Raw genomic sequence first — 20687 nt, 5'->3', positions numbered from 1 at the left:
AACAAATAACATTTAAATTGAAAAGGAGGCCATATGAGATGGGAGACTCAGAACAATATATAGACTTGCCTCATTTAGTGCTTTTGCATTACAGAATGGGTTGGTCAGAAGGGGAAATAATAGGGTTCAGGGACTGTAAGACAGACTATTGTCATTGCCCAAGTGTTAAAACCTAAACACTTAAGGAGTCTTTGGCCTAATAATATTCCTGAGGGGACCCCAGGTGGATCTTAATTTGTGTAGATAATAGTTACAGATCATTGTCAAGAACAAGTTTGAGCTGTCATGTTTAGATTTTGTAAATGCTGTCTGCACTCTGCAATAGTTACTTTTGTCACTCCTCCTTCTGTCACATCCATTTCCCTAGCCTTGCTCCAAGGCTGTACTGAAAGAAAAGTCCATGAATGCGTAGTAATTATCCACCTAATAGGCAAGTCTAGATATGTCGACAGTACAAAGACTCAAGTCTAAGGGACAAGTTGTTCTTATTATTAACATAATTTAGAAATTATGATTTGAACCAATAATTATTGCATTAGAGACTTGCACAAGTCAACCATTTTCCTTTTTTCACAGTTTGCCTTCCTCTCACCGTCGACTTGATACGGATGTGGTGCAATCAATTTATGTATGCAACTGGAGTAATGGCACATTTTGCTGTACTGCAGCACAGGATACTGTCGAATATCAATATAACTCCATAAACACAGACTGAGCTAAGTTCAATATTTCTGCATAGAAATGGTTTGCTTTGATGTTGCAAAGCCGAGTTATATTGCACATGGGAATTACTCATCCACGCTGGACAAATTATCTATCTGCACACACCTGAATGTCCACAGATTCAGCTGTGTATCTATTTACATGTGTTTGTTCTACCCAGAGTGTCCTGATGCAGTATACTGTTTGGTGTACAACAACTTAGACAACTGTCATAAACGTAAGACGAGTCCCAGTATTTATCTTTAAAGATTAACAGAAAATGTCCTTGATTGGTTGGTTTGTTGTTTTACGCCGCACTCAGCAATATTCCAGCTATATGACGGCGGGCTGTAAATAATCAAGTCAGGACCAGACGATCCAGTATTTGATATCATGAGCATCGATCCACGCAGTTGGGATCGATGACATGCATCAACCAAGTCAGCAAGCCTGACCACCCGATCCCGTTAGTCGGCTCTTACGACAAGCATAGTCGCCTTTTACGACAAGCATGGGTTAAAAAAAGAAAATGTCTATGAAAACAGCTTTGTGTCAATTAAAATTTAAAATTAGAACACAAATTGTAGTCATGAAACGAAGCAGAACCAGTTGTCCCCATGTTTCTCTTCAGACTGATGATCTGCAGTTTCATGTTTGAGATAACGTGTCCTCTATTCTCATGTTCTAGACTAAGCAAAAATATATATTTATGATGAAAGGCCCCAAATTTTACTTTGTTTGTTTCTTGTTTAATGCCTAACTCAGCAATATTCAAGCTATATGAAAGCACCTTGAAAAGAATCAAGTCTAGACCAGAAAATCCAATGTATATGCAATGATCCACGCTGAACCTGAGGAACCTCATGACGAGCACAGACAGCAAGGGACAAAATCTATCCTGTTAGCTCCACATGAGCCTGAATTGTGTAGTGTATGCGTTTAGGAAAAAGAAATTCACCTTCTAATAAATCATGACACAGTTGCTATGACAACTTCTGAGTCTGAATCATGATTCAGTCATGATTCAGTCAGTATTATTCAATGTCTTTGGACCCAATGGAGCAGACAACCCAGACGTGTTGTCACAAGCCAAAAGACTGACAATGGAGGATTGTATTTTATGGGGGACACTCTTTCTCCACTGATAACCGGACCCATGTTCAAGAACAGTGACTGAACGCAGCCTTGGGTCCCTCTTCTGTGGTAGAAGTATTTGTTATTCATCACTGGGCAGGGTTAGAAATTAACATGAGGAAGTGAGTTGGGTTTTACGCCGCTTTTATCAACATTCCAGCAATTTCACATTTGGACACACCAAAAATGTGCTTTGCACATTGTACATGTTGTACCCATGTGAGGAATCGAAATCAGGCAAACGCTTTAACCACTAGGCTAATTTTTACCTACCCCATAGCCCGCTAGCCCAGGGTTGGTACAAATTCCTGCTGGCTAGTACAAATTTCCAAATTTCCCCATTGGTTTAACACAGCAAGGGCATTTTGTCTTCACACGGACTGGTAAAGCTTTTCAGTTTAGTTCTCATGCTGCTGGTATATAAGTACTGTTATACTCCATGCCCAATCTTACGTAACTCTTTGATATCATTGGCCAAAGGTTGTGAATATATTTTAGAAAGAATCACTAAATATCACTAACTCCAAGGAATGGCAATTGTCAGTGGGCTAGGTTAGTGGTTTAGTGTTAGCTCATTGCTCTGAAACTCGAGGTTTGAATTTCGAGATATGTATCATTTTGCGAGATGCGTATATCATTGCCTTACTCTGCACCTGTAACTACAGTATGTTAACATTGTTTCAGCAGGCTTGACACTCAATGTCAAGGTGAGTTGCGCAGAAAGGGACATGGATGTCATCTGCTGGTTGCTGATGACCTAAGTAGGACAATACCACATTCAAATACATGGCGATCGAGTTACATCGCTAACAGTTGCTTCGCAGAAACAAACTCATCGCCATGGAAACAGAATTAGCTGAGGACATATGACAGATGTATGTCGTATTTTGTCTGAAACAAATTTTCGATCATGACAAGCCAGGCAGGCTGTGACTCATTAACGTGTCTTGTTAGTTGAAGGCCCTTATTTGTATACTACTCAAAACAAGTTAAAGAACACCCACAACATGAAGGCTCTGTGTTCAGAGCTCCAGATAAGCTGCGTATCTGCGTAAAATATGCATCAGAAATGCAGAAATAAGCAGTAAAATAAAATCCAAGTGTATCAAATACGCAACGAACATTACAGATACGCTACAAAAATAAAACTTGTGCGTATCATCAAAATATTGTGAAGTAACCCTGCGTATTTGATTAGCAAATCAGCAACTTATTTTGAAATTATAAATGGACATTCCGTCAACCTTGCCAAACTCCATGATGACAGTTACATCATGATCATTTGCCATCACACTTTCTTGTGGAAATATCGTGGTATTTGTTAGTCCTATAAAGCTCTCGAACCCACACGGCACCAGTTTGCAGGGACTAGATGAATAGTGTTTTTAAATATTTAACTTAAATACTCACATGTGTAAAAACTAGTGGGTAACAGAAATTTGAATACGCAGATAGAATTATTGATACCCAATGATTTTAAAATGCATGGGTAAAATACCCACAACACCAAAAGCTTATCTGGAGCTCTGGTGTTGCAATACCCACCAGCCATGACACTTATTCATGTGAGAAAAGGGTGTGATTTCTTACTTCCCATAGTTTAATACCCGTGCTCGTGGGTTTCACCAAAGTGGCAAAAGTCTGAGACCTGCCTTACTTCGGGCTTTCCTCTCACAATAAGCTGACACACCATGATAGCGGTGTTAAAACCCAACTCGCTCGCTCGCTCACTTGAGATGAATCTCCGGAAAATGTAAGTCACGTTTTGTCCGATTTGCTCCCAACCTGAATTAGTCAAACAAATGACTTCTCTGGCTTCCATGTCTCTGTGTCCATCTGTGTCAATGCTTTCTGCTCTTTCAGTTTGGTAACAAACACATCAAAGGAACACAGGCCCATTTGCACTGCTGCTGGTCGTTATTGTGTCACGTTTTGAAAATTAAGAGTGGTCTCGGATCTAATAAATTAGGGCTACCTGGTGTATTCCTCTTCATCAGACTGCATTGATGTATTTTCATGTTATAATTTACTCCATATGTCATACAGTTTGAAACAAAATGTCTAAAAATAGTGAATAGGTTCTAAACTGCATGATTTATACCTTTAAAATGTCACTCCCTTTACTAGTTAATCTGCTTTATCATGTTTAACTCAAGGTTTAACTTCCTTTAAACTCACAGAAAACAAAGTCTATATCAGGCTGCAAATTTAGCCTCTTTCCCAAACCACAGTCTAGAAAAAGTCCTGTAATCTTACCGAACAACAGCTCATGCAATTACATGTAATCTGATGAAAGTGATGCATAGCACAGAGTTCAGGTTTGTAGACTGAAAAGTTCTTTGGCAAATAAAATGCTAACACAGGTACCTATATAATCTGTGTTAATAAGGTACCAAGGTCTCCCATCCCTACATACATGTATCACCATTATAACTGTGCAGAGTTGCGTCCCTTTGGCACGCTTGAAATCTAAGGTTGTGGGTTCGAATCCCGGTTCCCCCGATTATGTTTTTGGTTTGTCAGCACCAATCCCATGCTCGTGGGTTTCTCCAAAATGGTAAATGTGTCAGACCTGCACTTTAGGCTTTCCTCCCACATTCAGCTGACACAGCGTGATGTAACTGGAATACTGTTCAAAGTGACATTAAACCCAACTCACTCACTCACTCACTCTACTTCCAAATTGCGCTCCTCAACATGTTGATATATGCCTCATGGCCCAACGGAAAACAGTACATTCCATCCCAGCATCAGTTTGTAATCCACATACAGATAAATAAATTAATTAGCAAAACTATACACATCATTTCAGAATAAAGCGTATCATTTTATTCAATCTCATTAAAATCAGACCTCAGTTCCCTCTACCGCTAAACAAAAATCTGAGGACATCCCATTAGGGGTCACGTCAGAACGACCTTTCATCCGACCAATCAGAGCATCGCTTACCAGATTATGAAATGTGACAGTCGGAATGTGATTTCTGATCATGCAGCCTCGAAAACATTAACTCTGAACGATAGTTACGGGTTTAACGACTGTATCCATACAATCTAGACCATCTATTAGCCATTCCAGAATGTTCTTTTGTTCAGGTTTCAAATTTGTAATCAAGAATTTGTCAAAATATGTTCGAAGCGTAGTCGCCAATTTGAAATTAGTGCCATAAAGCACGAGAAAGCTGCCTTCTGATTGGTCATTCCATTGGTCGGTCAAAGTTCACGCAAGGTCAGTCAGACGTGACCCGTAAAGGGATGTCCTCAGATCTTTGTTTAGCTGTAGCGAGAACTAAGATCTGATTTTAATGAGATTGCATGTTATTGTATCGCAGAGTGTATTGTCTCAGTGCACTAGTGCATCAATGAACTGGTCAAGACGCCTGGCTGCTCCCCGGCTTCGTCCAGGTCATTCTAGTCAGCAGGTCATGCATGTCAGGTACAGCATGACACATGGTCATCAGTCAGCGCTGAGTGACATCCAGTTGACCCACCCATTGATGCCTGCCAGCCCAGGTATTAGTCAGTGGATCTATTTGTGATAGGGATTTGCTGACTGGGAGAGGCTTGTGTATGTAAAATCCTGAATAGGCTTCAATGCAGCTGTATATCAATGGGAACTGTTTACCATGAAAACTGATGTTCTGTCCATTCTGCATGTCCTACACCCAAATTGTGTATTTTAGCATGAATCTCTCTCTCTCTCTCTCACTCTCACTCTCACTCTCTCTCTCTCTCTCTCTCTCTCTCTCTCTCTCTCTCCTCTCTTCTCTATCTCTCTCTCTCTCCTCTCTTCTATCTCTCTCTCTTCTCTCTCTCTCTCGCTCTCTCGCTCTCATACTGTTAAAAGCAGCGTTAAACCCAACTCACTCATTCACTTCTCACTCTCTCTATCTCTCTCTCTTCTCGCTCTTCTCTCTCTCTCCCTCTCTTCTCTCTCTCACTCTTTTCTCGTTCTCATACTGTTAAAAGCGGCATTAACCCAACTCACTCACTCACACTTCTAGCTCTCTCCCTCTCTTCTCTCTCTTCTCACTTTCTTCTCTCTCTCTTCTTGCTCTCTTCTCTCTCTCCTTGCTCTCTTCTCTCTCTCTCTCTTCTCTTCTCTCTCTCTCTCTCATGTTGTACATCTCAAATGACTGCCTTGATATAGCCAAGAAATAGTTGTTTGCACCTTTTTCTAGCGACTTCATATAAATATTTGTTGTAATTTCTGGCATTAAGCAGAACAATAACAACTGAATGAATTACAAACAGGGTTCAGAGCTAAAGAAAACAAGTCACCGCTGTGCTTGTACACTTTCCTGAACAAGCGACTCAGAAGGTCAATAAATTGCTTGGAAGACAGTGCAGTCTATTGCAGCTTGCAGGGGTGTGCTTCTGACGAAGTTGCATTATATATAGAGAATCTCACCCGAGCTCAGACCCGTGAAGATTCCGGGGTAGAAAAGTTCTTCAGCAACCCATACTTGCCGTAAAAGGCGACTATGCTTGTCGTAAAAGGTGACTAACAGGATCGGGTGGTCAGGCTCGCTGACTTGGTTGACACATGTCATCGATCCCAATTGCGTTGGTCGATGCTCATGATGTCAATCTTTGGATTGTCTGGTCCAGACTCGATTATTTTACAGACCGCTGTCATATAGCTGCAATATTGCTTAGTGTGGCGTTAAACAACAAACAAACAAACAAACTTTTGATATCAAATATATAAACACAAGTTGATAAAAGTGGAAAAATTCCGAGGCTTGCCAAGGATTTTTGCCACTTTTATCAACGAGTGTGGATATATTTGATATCAAAAGACACAAGGGTGAGATTTTATTTGTCATCCAACATCATTCTTCCAACTTTTTCAATTTGTAGACAGTAATTAGCAGTGTCTTCAGTGTAAAAAGTACTGCTAACAGCTTCAGTAACAGAGCCATTAGTGATGTCATTTGATTGTGACGTCATGGTAACCAGTGATGTCACAATGGTCTGCAAAGCATTGTGATGTAATTTCATTGCAGCGATATCTACAGTGTAGATATCGCTTGATCTCATCCAAGCCATATCTCCTGTGGGAGCAAGTTTTGGATGATAAATATCTATCACTGGTTTACTGTTGTGTGACGTGTTAAACAACAAACATGCTTGTGTCTGTCTACAAACCTGTCACAGGACTCAAATATTGCTGATGTATTTTATCAAGGGACGAGAACAGGAGACACTCAAATGTTACATTTTATCATGTAATGACTGGTGTTATCCTGGTTATCAGTGTGATAAACCAATCCGAAAAGCTTGGTATCACGATCCAATTAATATACAAATGAGTCAACCCACCAGGATTTACGTTGATGCCAGGCCTACTTGCTAAAACAAATATTGTCTTATGTTTCAAAACGCTTTTAATAGATTTTCTGATGACAGGTCAGTTGGGTCACTGTCATGAATGAGTTGATTCACTCAGTAGAGTAGTATCTACCAAGGTTTCTGAAGTTGCTTTAGTGAGGAAAATATGTCTAGGGCTTGCATTAATGTAGGAATGACATTGTATTATAAAGACAAGGTTCGTACACGTGTGAAAAGGCCTTGAATTTTAAGGTCCACCTTGAAAGGCCTTGATTTTTAGTGTCAACTGGGAAAAGCCTTGATTTTTAGTGTCAACTGGGAAAAGCCTTGATTTTTAGTGTCAACTGGGAAGGCCTTGATTTTTAGTGTCAACTGGGAAAGGCCTTGATTTTTAGTGTCAACTGGGAAAGGCCTTGATTTTTCGTGTCAACTCGGAAAAGCCTTGAAAATCACTCAAATAGCTTGAAAAGCCTTGATTTTGTACACAATGACATAATCTTAATTATAGTTATGTACCAAGCAGGTTAAGTGTGATTCATCACAGTGATAGATTTTACAATGTGCCAAATTCCTTGAAGAATTCATGACAGACTTAATTTATTTTATTTGTTGGTCGTGAAGATCATCCCTTACGACAAATATATAGTATGCTGGATTTTTAAAAAACACTATTGACAGTCTGCAGCTTATAACCCAACCTTGAAAATGATGGTTTAAAGCCTTGAAAAGGCCTTGAATTTTAATGTTTTCCGTATGAACCTTGAAAGATATTATTACCCTTGTATATTTCCTGTGTTTGAATCATTTGCAAACACTTGCAAATCATGGGTTTGTTGTTGTTTTTATTTATACATATTTTATTCACAAGGAGAAGGATTGGGCACAAGTTTTCACAACTTGCATAGCCCTCTCCCAAAATATTTACATGATAAGCAATTTTTAATATTACAATTCAAATATGTACAGAAGACAGAGTATGTATGAGGGAAGCAGCAGGAAACAGAGCTTTACATCTATTAATCTCCTGGTTTGAAAAACGGGGGTGGGGGTGGGGGTGGGGGTGGGGGATGGAATAGAGCAACCAGCATGTCCATGCATTCGTTTTCCGTTACCAGAGCATAACTCCAAAACCGTTACATATTTCTTGTTGAAACTTTCTATACAGATCAGTCTAGTGGTGAACTGGTGCCTTTTGATGATTTGTTTTGTTGGTTTTTTAGGGTTTTCATTGACAACAAGTTGGACATGTTGGACTTTTACTGAAAACGAGGGAAGTGCTCACACTCGCTTCCGGAGCTGAACTCCAAAACCATAGAATATTTCTAGATGAAACTTGCTATACAACATGATACAGATCAGTCTGGTAGTGAACAGGTGCCTCTTTGATGATTTGGGATTTTTATTTTGTATTTTTTTACGTTTTCATGATGACAAGTTGGACTGAAAATGAAGGAAGTCCTCCTTTCCGGAGCAGAACTCCAAAACCATTAAATATTTCTGGATGATACTTGCCATACAAATCTATTGGTGAACTAGTGCCTTTTTATTATTCAGACTTTTCAAAATACTGAACAGCATTATATTTTTCTTCCCTGAACTGAAGGTATCCAATGGCAGTGAACCAACAGTGGGGTATAAGTAGCCAACCTCCGAATTGCTTCAGACCAGGGGGGGATATGTCATCTCCTGATGTCAGGTCCATGATATACTTATAGACAGAGGAAACAACTGTACATTTTCGTTGTAGCTGAGATGATAACAATAATCATGCCATTAAAGATTATCTGCAGTAATGTGAAAGAATCGGGGTGATGCTAAACTTCTTTTGAGTAGTTTAAAAATATGACATACAGTGTATTGAAAATATAAAATATATAATATCCTCCTCGCTAATGATCTCCATCTAGGTGATCCTTTAAACCGCTGCCAATTTCTATGGACAGACTGGTGATGACTTGATTCAACAAATATAGCACACCTGCAGAGCTCCAGATAAGCTGCGTATCTGCATAAAATATGCATCGTAAATGTAGAAATATGCAGTAAAATAAAATACAAGCGTATCAAATACGCAACAAACATTACAGATACGCTACAAAAATAAAACTTGTGCGAATCATCAAAATATTGTGAAGTAACCCTGCGCATTCGATTAGCAAATCAGCAACTTATTTTGAAATTATAAACGGGCATTCCGTCAACCTTGCCAAACTCCACGATGACAGTTACATCATGATCATTTGCCATCACACTTTCTTGTGGAAGTATCGTGGTATTTTAGAGTCCTATAAAGCTCTCGAACCCACACGACACCAATTTGCAGGGACTAGATGCGTAATGTTTTTAAATATTTAACTTAAATACCCACATGTGTAAAAACTATTGGGTAACAGAAATTTGAAAAACCAGATAGAATTACTGATACCCAATGATTTTAAAATGCATGGGTAAAATACCCACAACACCAAAAGCTTATCTGGACATGCTGGAGCTCTGCACCTACTTCAAATAAGGTATCTCATTACCACTACTGTCAATATTAGACTATCCCTGGCTCAGCCTCCACAAGTTTCATACAGGAGTTTGATGGACTGTGAACTTTGGATGATATGATGTGTTAAGGACCGCTTATGTGTACAGGGTGTGTGATAAGAGAAATCATTTGGTAACCAGTCAACTTGTATGGTATTCAGAGTAATGTCCTAATGACTGGACCCACCGTCCACGTTATCCCAATATGCAAAACTTTGGAACCTTTTGCCAGAATTTGTATCTTGGCTTAATTTTCATTAGATTTATGTTTTAGTAAATTGACTATTTAAAGCTGATGTAGTCTGCCTCACAGTCCCTGAACGATATTATTTTCCCTTCCTCCCAGCCCTTCTGTAATGCTATAGCACTAAATGAAGCAAGTCTTGATTGTCTACACGTCTGTCTCACAGTCCCTGAACGATATTATTTTCCCTTCCTCCCAGCACTTCTGTAATACTGTAGGTCTAAATGAAGCAAGTCTAGATTGTCTACACATCTGCCTCACAGTCCCTGAACGACATTATTTTCCCTTCCTCCCAGCCCTTCTGTAATGCTGTAACACTAAATGAAGCAAGTCTTGATTGTCTACACGTCTGTCTCACAGTCCCTGAACGACGTTATTTTCCCTTTCTTACAGTACAGTACACTACAGCATTTCATTACTTTACAGGACCCTCATATTTTGTAAGAACCTTGAATTTAATTATTGGGGGTCCTCTGAACCCCTAGTTGTGTAGATCAAGGTACAAGTCTACTTGAATATATTTACTAGACACGGGCTCCAGACTAGCAATTCGTGACTAATGTTGCTGCCTTATTTGTATCTCAATACAAGGGGTCAGAACAATCCGAAGGACCCCTTTGATTCTGATACTGCTTGTGCTTTAAGCTGTAGTTTTTGGATCTTACATATATTTAGGGATAACATCATGAACATTGACTTGTACTTTTAGTTTCGAACACTGTCAAGTAAGGCGATTATTATCATGTGCTGATCAAAACAGGAAAACCCACATTCAGAACACCCAGATTAACAGTAGTCATGTAAATAAATTGGGTAGAATTTACCTTCTTTTGAGTAGCATATGTTGAAAAAACATTTAATCTAGGAACCTGTATTAAACATTATGTATTATTATTAATTCAGTATTCAACACTGCAGCTGTGCAGCATTCCTGACAACATAAGCAGTTTAACATCAGACAGGTAGTTCTAGTTGCACTGGGCAAAACAAGGATAAATCTTTTGTCGGACATTTGCTTGAAAACATCAAAGTATAATGGGGGACTGGGAACTGGTGAATGGTTGTCGGATGTGCTGGCAGTAATATGCAGCTTTAATCACTGGCTCGACTTAGAGTAAATGGTTTCCGCATGCTACAGGGATTGTTCTAACAGGTTGGCGTGAAGCATGATTGTAGTCCAGGCAAACAGTTTGTACATGCATGAATAACACATGTCAGGCTCACACATGGTAAAGAATTCAGCTCATAAAATTTGCAAATAACGCATTTACATTGTGACCTTTGTAGCATGCCTACAGAAGGACTGACCTCACCTATGGAAGTGGCCCTCCTATAGTACTGCTTGTTGGTTGGTTGGTTGGTTTGTTGTTTAACGCCCACTCAGCAATATTCCAGCTGTATGACGGCAGTCTGTAAATAATCGAGTCTGGTCTCGACAATCCAGTGATAGACATCATGAGCATCAATCCACGCAATTGGGATTGATGACATGCATCAACCAGTCAGCGAGCCTGACCACCCACAATTTTTTACCTTGTCGAAGGAGAGGTACTGATTTGGGCTGGAATGAATCCAAATTTACTACCCGGGTACCTGACCCCCTATTACCCGACCCTACCCGGGTACCCACTGCAAGTCTCAAGAGCTGGGAACAAAATTGTCTGATAAGTAATTGTTTTACCGCAGCCCTGGCGAAAACTATTTAGTAGGGCCGCAGTGAATACACTGTAAGGCGAATACGATTCGTATCATGAATATAGACTAACGAATACAAATATTTATTCACAAATACAATAGCAGGTCAGCAGTTGATGTATTATTTATGATAGTCAGTGAAACAATAACAAAATAAATTATGTGACATAGTTTGTTAATTATGAATTTATTATACATTTATATACTTCACTTATCCAGGTACTAGTATCTGCTAAAATGAGACAATGACCAGTGACTACAATACTGTCAAATTAAATATAAAAGAGTGTTGTCTTTGAAGAAATTTACACAAATATTAATATGTTCTTATGAATATTTTAAGGGTCAGGGTATGTAAATGCACATGACTGCATATTCATTAGTATTCGATTCGAGTGACCACGAAAAACGAATTCAATTCATGAATGGATACAGTTCGATTCGCCGAATACACGTGTGAATCGTAACAGCCCTACTATTTAGATACATGTAATGTATCAAATAATCAGGTCATGCGTTCACTGAAGTTGACTGAAGTTTTATCTTTACTCAAACATATACAAGTCAAAAGGAATGTGTGCATCGTCAGAAAGAAATGCGAGCATTAGCGACTTGTGGTGTAACCACTGAGCTATCGTGAGTTTTTGTCATTAAACAATATATCACATGACTAGCCACGGGTCTGGATAGTCCTGTGGGTACCCGGGTCCTACTCAGGACCCACCCGACCCGAGTACCCGAGTTACCCGTACCAGCCCTAGTACTGATGTGTGCGTCTGTTGGAGAGCCACTTCCAAAGGCGAATCTATCTCTCCCTTGCAACAGAATTAGCCTCCAGCAACCTATGCTGGTCGTAAGAGGCAACTTAATGGATGTGGTGGTCAGGCTCGGTGACTTGGTTGATTGCTTGCCACCTTGCCCAAATGGTGTGAGATGTTACTCATAATATTAATCACTGGACTTTCTGGTCCGTTATTTACGGGCCCCATCTTATGGGATATTGATCAGTGAGGCGAACTTAAACAATGAACATGCTTAAGTCTACAAATGACTTAATTATTTATTGGGGAAGGGTCAGCACCAAATTCATTTTCGTGGGTTGCTCCAAACTGGTAAATGTCCTGCATCACTTCGGGCTTTCCTCCCACACATCAAGCTGACACCCTGGGTTAGAACTTTAAAAAAAATAGTGTTCAAAGGTTAAACTGACTGATCCACTCACTCACTATTATGTGTGTAGGGTTATTCTTGGTGTCTCAGGTCAAGGTCAGCTTAGAAATTTATTGTTTAACAATAAACGAATGAAATTCAAAGAATGATGACTATGTGATAAATATACTCACTCACTCACTCACTCACTCACTCACCAAGTTAAAATGATTAATATCTAGATGCTCTTGAGAATAACACAAATTGAAAGAATATTACAAATAACAATTTGCAAAGGGTGAAACACATACGAAATATAAAATATGTGTGCCAGGTATGCTTATTTAAATTTCTGTAGAGGCAGCTTGTTTTGCATTAGCTGGATCCAGTGACATTCATGACAAAGGAGTAGGTAGCTAGGACTACCTACCTACAACATGGATTTCTAAGTGCAGATTTTGATCGACTGCAGGATTTGCAAAGCATGTGTATCGTCAACAGGGCGTCGACATATTTCAGAAATCTTCATGTTTATTATCAAGGTGCTCAAATGATTTGATGCACTACACGAGATAAGATCTTGATTATCGATCACATTGTTTTGACTGGGCACTGCCATATTGTTAGAAGCAAATGCAAGTTATATGAGTAGTGGAATCTGATTGGTAAATAGGAGGGACATAGAAGAGAAATTACTTGTAATAGCCACTGGTGGCGCTATGATCAAGCCACAAAATTTCAGCAATCCTAGTTCGGCAAGGGTGGAAACTGGACTTTTGTAGCCAGTTAACTCCCTTGCCTTGAGAAGATGGCCTCTAGTGGGTTGGTTGGTTGGTTTATTGTTCAACGCCGCACTCAGCAATATTCCAGCTATATGATGGCGGTCTGTAAATAATCGAGTCTGGACCAGACAATCCAGTGATTAATATCATGAGCATCAATCCACGCAATTGGGATCGATGACATGCATCAACCAAGTCAGCGAGTCTGACCACCTGATCCCATTAGTCGCCTTTTACGACAAGCATAGTCACCTTTTACGGCAAGTATGGGTTGCTGAAGACCTATTCTACCCCGGCGTCTTCACAGGCCGCCTCTAGTGGGATAATGGTGAGAATCCTGGAGTGGGTAGAGCTGGCCTCACACAGACTGACGGCCCTGGAACAAACTCCAATAAAGAATAAGATGCAATGCAAAACCTTATGACATGAAGTTGATAGATTTCACGATAGTTGATAGCGTCACATGTGTTAATAGTTAATGGACCATGTGTTACATGTTGTGGCAAGTAATATTGGACATGGTGCTGGATCTTCTGTTCATGCCCTTTAATGGTAGACTAACATTAAGTCACAGAAATAGTTATCTTATTTAAAAATATATGTATACTTCAAAATACAAAATACAATCCAAATGGAACTCAGAAAATGCTTAATTTCTTGAACTGAGGCAATCTAGACTTGCCAGATCATTGTAAATTTTGAGTTGGATTCATTTTTTATTCATCCCAGACATTAGAGAACGAATTAAGTTAAGTACAGCCAGTTATGTCCTGGTGTGTAATGTTAAAGGACTGTAATAATTATTATTAATAAAGGTTTCAGTTTCATGTATGTTTGAACTAAATTAGTTCAATACTGCTCGGTCACAAATTTTACTCATGTAAGCTCCCACCTACATGAATTTTCTAAGCACCTGGGTGCTTATTATGGCGAATGTGGTACCTGTATGAAGACCTTCATGTTCCGAGTCTCTGGACTGCTTTTTTTAATATTTATGTTCTGGGTTTTTTTCCTGTAAGATATGAGTTCATTTCAGAGACTGTATGTTAGCCTAGACTACAGACTACTGTATGTGTCTGCGTGGTGGATGACCGCCCCTCCCACCAATGTGTCAGCCAGAGGTCACTCAGAGACCACACCAGGCATGTCTTGCCAGTGATGTGAGAGATATCTCCCCACGCCACCTCGGTCCAGTACCTGACCATGGGCATGGTGGTGGACTCTGGTCTTGTCACTATCTCGCACCACACACATTGCTGGATATTATGTAATGTCCAGGACATGGGAATATGACCTATTGGATACATTGTTCCTGTGATATATAACTAGGTGATTAACAAGATGTTGAATAATAATGATAACAGATTATTAAGTAAGAAGGTGATAGTGAGAACAGTAGATAATGCTGCAGGATCAGTGTTTGAGTTCTTAGAGGATCCTTGGGTTTATTCCTATAGTTTTTTAATCCAAGGATACCGGACATTTTAACTTTTATCATTAGTGTTATGACTAGGACTCCTGGACTCCCATGCTTTATTTCAAACTCTGGAGGGAGGCGGAGTAGCCAAGTGGTTAAAGCTTTCGCTTGTCATGTCGAAGACCAGATTCGATTCCCCACATGGGTACAGTGTGAAGCCCATTTCTGGTGTTCCCTGCTGTGATATTGCTGGAATATTATTAAAAGCAGTGTAGAACCACACTCACTCACTCACTCACTCACTCACTCACTCACTCACTCACTCACTCACTCACTTGTATTTGACACATACACACAGCAAAACTTAATTTTTATATTATTTTAGTTTTCCGAAAGTTTGAATAAATAAAAAGTAATAAATAAGTGATTATGTGTTTTCTGTTTATGCTGGTCATATTTATTAACTATTTTCAACCTTTGGGCCAGTATGGCAAGGTACGCTTCAGCTCCAGGTTAGACAGACTACGTGATGTTACTGAATCACGTGGTCTGGTGGTAGTCTGGTTCCCTGACTGGAGGGAAGCTTCTCATATCAACCAGTGCTATATCTGGCCCAGATTTCATTTTTTACAAGTAGGGTTAATATTCAATATACAACTGCAGCATTAAGCAACAGATGAACCAACAAGATTTAAAGTCCCTTCTATGTTTCATATATTGGCAGAGCTTCAGATAACTTTTTGAGCAATTGAGTTTTTACTCCAGGCTTTCTATTTTAATTGGGTTATAACATTTTTCTTTGGGTAACCAATATTATTTCACTCATCCATTCATCACTCTATTGGGTTTTCCCCAGAACTATTGAACATTTTATGATTTAAAAAAAAATGAAATAATGTTTCAGATGTATATAACTGTTCTAAATATATAGGCTTGACTCAGAAAGTAAATTAGCTCATAATTGTGTTTTGGAATGCATTCTGAAAAAGCTTCATTGGGTATTTACGCTTGCTGTTTTTATACATTTGAGTTTTTCCTTTAATGCATGCGTTTTTGTACGCAAGTAAATTGAAAGTCATTGAGTTTTTAATATTTTTGGCGAGTACTTTACACAAATACACAGCTAATCTTTAGCTCTGATTGGTAAAGAATAAAGACTGAACTAAAGAATTATACTTGTGAATTCACTGAATTGTATTTCTTACAGTAACAAGCGTTAGAAATTGGCACTAGTCCTATAGTCCTTGCCAAACTGCCCAATGGTAAAGGTATCATAAGGACTAGAAGAAATTTGCCATTATTAAGGGTTTTGCTATATGTTATCATTATAAGGACTAGTGGACGAAAACTGTTTCTAGCCCTGGTAACCTGACTTGGGCGACCCAAATTGTGACTGGTTGTGATTCCACCTTCATGAAACAGTGATGGTTTCTCTGTGCTAGATGTAGGGCAGTGGCGTAGTGCAGTGGTTGAAGCTATCTTGTCATTCCAAATTACACGGAATGAGTTCTTGTTTTAAAAATTTGGTCTGTGGTCTGTGTCCTATATCACCATGGAAGCAGCCATGTTTTGTTTTCATGACTGCCCTTCGTGACCTGATTCTCTTATTGATTTTGTGATATGCTAATGAGAACAGTGTGTCAATATTTAATCACACTACTGATTTTTAAGTTCAGTGAAATTCTTCGATGACTGAGAAGATCATTACGAGACAATTTGTAGACCTTGTTATTTCAGAAGCTGATATCTGTAGGACAGTACTTGTTTCTCAGTAAGGAAAGTTTAAAACCAGGATCTATGCTTTATTTGACATTTAAAGTTGATTATCAATAATTATTCTTTGAAACACCTACTATATTGTGATCTCTCCATGGTGTAGTGGATAGAGCATCTGCTTGGAGGGCGGAAGATCGGTGGTTTAATCCCCAGCCGTGTCACACCAATAAGCATTAAAAGATCATACTTGTTGTTACCCTGCCTGGTGCTCGGCATAAAGGAGTTAAAACAAGGACTGGTCAGCTTAGAGTCAGTTTACTGTGTCTGAGTGGGGTCTGAGCTGACTGGATTGATGCATGTCGTTGTATCCGCAATTGTGTCGATTGATGCTCATGAAATCAATCACTGTATTGTCATTGGGCTAGTACTAATAACTGCCATTAGTGTGGACTAGTACAAGCAGACAGACAGACACACGCATGCATGCACGTTGTACCCCATTTCACATCACCTCGACTCGACTTGACTCGACTGAACATGCAACCATTAAAATCCTGTCTGGTCGTAAAAGACGACTTAAATGGGTTGTATGACTCTGTACATCGATGGTGTGAATTACTGCTCCTTCTGTACACCATTGGTTTGCTTGGCCCACACTAAATAGTTTTTGGATGGGTGTGATATAGCCGGCTCATTCTTAGTCCTGCACCAAGTCTGTGGAATATATATATCTTATGAAAAAAACACCAATCTAGATATGTATACAAAAGCAAATCAGCAAAAGAAATAGCATTGGGAAAATTACTTGTTATCCCCCGCCCAACAAAGTTGGCAGAGGATATAGAAACGGGCTCCGTACGTACGTCCGTCACGTTTCGTTTCAGGAGCATAACTCAGAAACCGTTCAGTTTTTTTTCATGAAACTTTGCAGGTCCGTCAAGTACATGCTGAACTGGTGCCTTTTGCTATTTAGAAATTTTAGAAATTTTATTTTTTTACGTTTCCATGGCAACAAGATGGACTTAGGTTCTGTGAGGGTAGGGTTTGTTTCCAGGGCATAACTCATAAACTGTTCAATATATTTTCATGAATTTCTAATCTCTGGAAGTAACTTGTAGAAAAATCTTAAATTTCAAATTTTTGTGCCAGGTGATGTTTGAGCAGGGTTCACTCAAGGAATGTTCTGACATGGGCCCCTTATGTTAAAATTTCAAATATTCCAGAGGTACACCCACACTTGCCCACACAGCACAATGTTAAAATGCCCCATTGTATTTGAAAATGTGGGCCTTTTTTAAATTTAGGGGCTAAAAGCACAAGGCCCCACCCTAGAATTATCCCTATTTAAGTATTCTCCCATGTGAGTGATTAAGGATATGTGGGTGACCTGCACAGATAGTGCGTGGGGAGTTGGCCACCGTGTTCGAGCCATGTGCAGATCATGAAACATCCTCTTGCTGCTGTATCAGGTGTAAAGTGTTCATCAAACATGCCAGATACTACTTGGAGACAACTGGTTTCCCTCACTATATTAATACAGTTGGGAATATATTAGTTACCAAACTCGACATAATAAGCGCCCAGGGCGCTCTCAAAATTAGAAATAGGGGCTCTTATTAGAATATTATTTTGGTGAAAAACAATTGAAAGATCGTAAATTTCGTGGTTTATGCAGACAGCCTGAAATGTTAATATACGACAGATATGTTTTTTCAGAATTTAATTTCCCATAAATTAAGGATGCATATAACACACGTATTATACACGAATATATAAGTCTTGTGTACATTGATCAATCAGAAGTGGTGCTTATTGGGATTGTTCCCTAGCCAATATATTCGCAAATATCGCCGTGGGCGCTAATTACGTCGAATACAGTAATTCATTATCTGGATCAATGTATTTATTGTACTGATAGGGCTAAAGTCTTACTCTTGTATTGCCTTAGATTTACATTATGTTCCCAGAAATAAAGTTATCTTTTTAAAAAATATATACCTAAAAAATAGAAAATGAAATCGAAATGGGGCCAAGAATAATCTAGACTTGCCAAATCATTCTTGACTTGCGTTTGATTCATTTTTTAATTTATTCTCTACAATCTCGGAGACAGATTAGTATAGTCGACAGCCTCAAATTGATCCAGGAGATGCAGTGATGGTATTCTGACTCGACGCCTCCTGCTTCACCTATGCAATATTGGTAAATGCGGATCTGACTGTACCCCCTGTGTGAAATCCAGGGTCCCATTCCACAAAGTGATCTTAGCGCTAAGTTCTCAACTCCTTAATTTCAGGTAGAGCTGAGGCAATCTAGACTTGCCAAATCATTCTAGACTTGAGTTAGACTCCCTTTTGGAAATTTGAAGGGGATCAAACAAGGACTGGTCGGCTTGGAGTCAGTATACTGTGTCTGAGTTGGGTATTCATGTTAAACTGTGGCATGGAATGTGACTGGGTTAGCACTTTTAAACTGGCATTTTTCCTGACCAGTACAGGCAGACACACATGTCACTAAGTACGTGCAATCATGTTAAGCATTTAAGATCAACTTGACTCACCTATATTGTATTGTATGATCTCACACCACACCACACCACACCACACCACACCACACCACACCAAACCACACCACAGTGACCACAACACACCACACCACACTACGTGGTCATGTTTAAACTCATCAATCGTTGTTAGTGGACTATAAATCTGTTGGATTACCATGTGGGATATAACACTGCCTAATTTGTGCTTGTTAGGATTCCAGGACATAACCAGCATCATTATTTTGCATGAATAGTAGGGCTGCAACGAATACACTATGAGGCGAATACGATTCATATCACGAATATAGGGTAACGAATACGAATATTAATTCACGAATACAATAACAAGTCTGATGTATCAGCTGAAATATTATTTGTATTATTTGTTATATTCAGTGAAACATTGACAACATAAATTATTTGACATGGTTAATGATTAATATATTATACATTTATATACTGCACTTATCCAGGTACTAGTATCTGCTCAAATGCTACAATGAGCAGTGAGCACAATACTGTCAAACTAAATATTATGAGAGTGTTGTCTTAGAAGAAATCTATGCATATTATATGTTCTTATGATATTTTTTGGTACAGGGTATGTAAATATGCAGATGCTTGCATATTCAAAAATATTCGATTCTAGTGGCCACGAATAATGAATTCAATTCATGAATGGATACGGTTCGATTCACCGAATACGCGAGTGAATCGTAACAGCCCTAATGAATAGTGGTAATATTTTTCATCATCTTCCACCATTTTCTTCTAAATTGTGAATCTATTTCAATTACTGAGAATATGACCACTATTTCTATTGTTTTTGAGAAGAGAACTATTTTTTAAATATTTTTTTCAGATATTGCTATATTGTTACTGACAACATTGAGTCATGTTTTTGTTCTTAAGAACCACTGGGCACATGGCTTAAGCTTTGTGTATCCTTTTTTTCAGAATCTTTTGAACCAATGTTTCTTTTACTCACTATAGATATTTGTACCAAATATGGTTTAAGTGACATCAAATTATGACTTCCTAAGCATGGTGAGCTACAGAGCCTCTTGGCTCTTTGTCTTGAAGCAAGAAATTAACAAGCTACATGTAGTACCCTGTCTGCCTGGGGACACCGCCAATGCCATCAGAACCATTTCTTTATTTAAATTGACATTGTAATGTGTAACAAATACTTACCGTATTCGATGTAATAAGCGCTCAGGGCGCTCTCAAAATTAGAAATGGGGGCTCTTATTAGAATATTATTTTGGTGAAAAAAAACATAGTTGAAAGATAAATTTTGTGGTTTCTGCTGACTGCCTGAAATGTTTATGAACGACAGATATATTTTTCCAGAATTTAATTGCCCATGTTTAAGGGTGCATATAACACACGAGTGCGTATTATACACGAATAAATAAGTCTTGTGTACATTGATCAA

General features: G+C 38.9%; 1 protein-coding gene across 3 annotated transcripts in view; it reads left to right on the top strand.

Annotated features, from left to right (window-relative positions):
- The window catches only part of LOC124123088 (ceramide synthase 5-like), a 57233-nt gene that overhangs the window by 15998 nt on the left and 20548 nt on the right, over positions 1-20687 (top strand). The window lies entirely within an intron of this gene.

This window comes from Haliotis rufescens, unplaced genomic scaffold (assembly GCF_023055435.1).
Source record: "Haliotis rufescens isolate VD_foot unplaced genomic scaffold, xgHalRufe1.0.p SCAF_10, whole genome shotgun sequence".
NCBI lineage: Eukaryota > Metazoa > Mollusca > Gastropoda > Lepetellida > Haliotidae > Haliotis > Haliotis rufescens.
The sequence above is the reverse complement of the archived record's forward strand: the minus strand, read 5'-3'. Positions and strand labels throughout refer to the sequence as shown.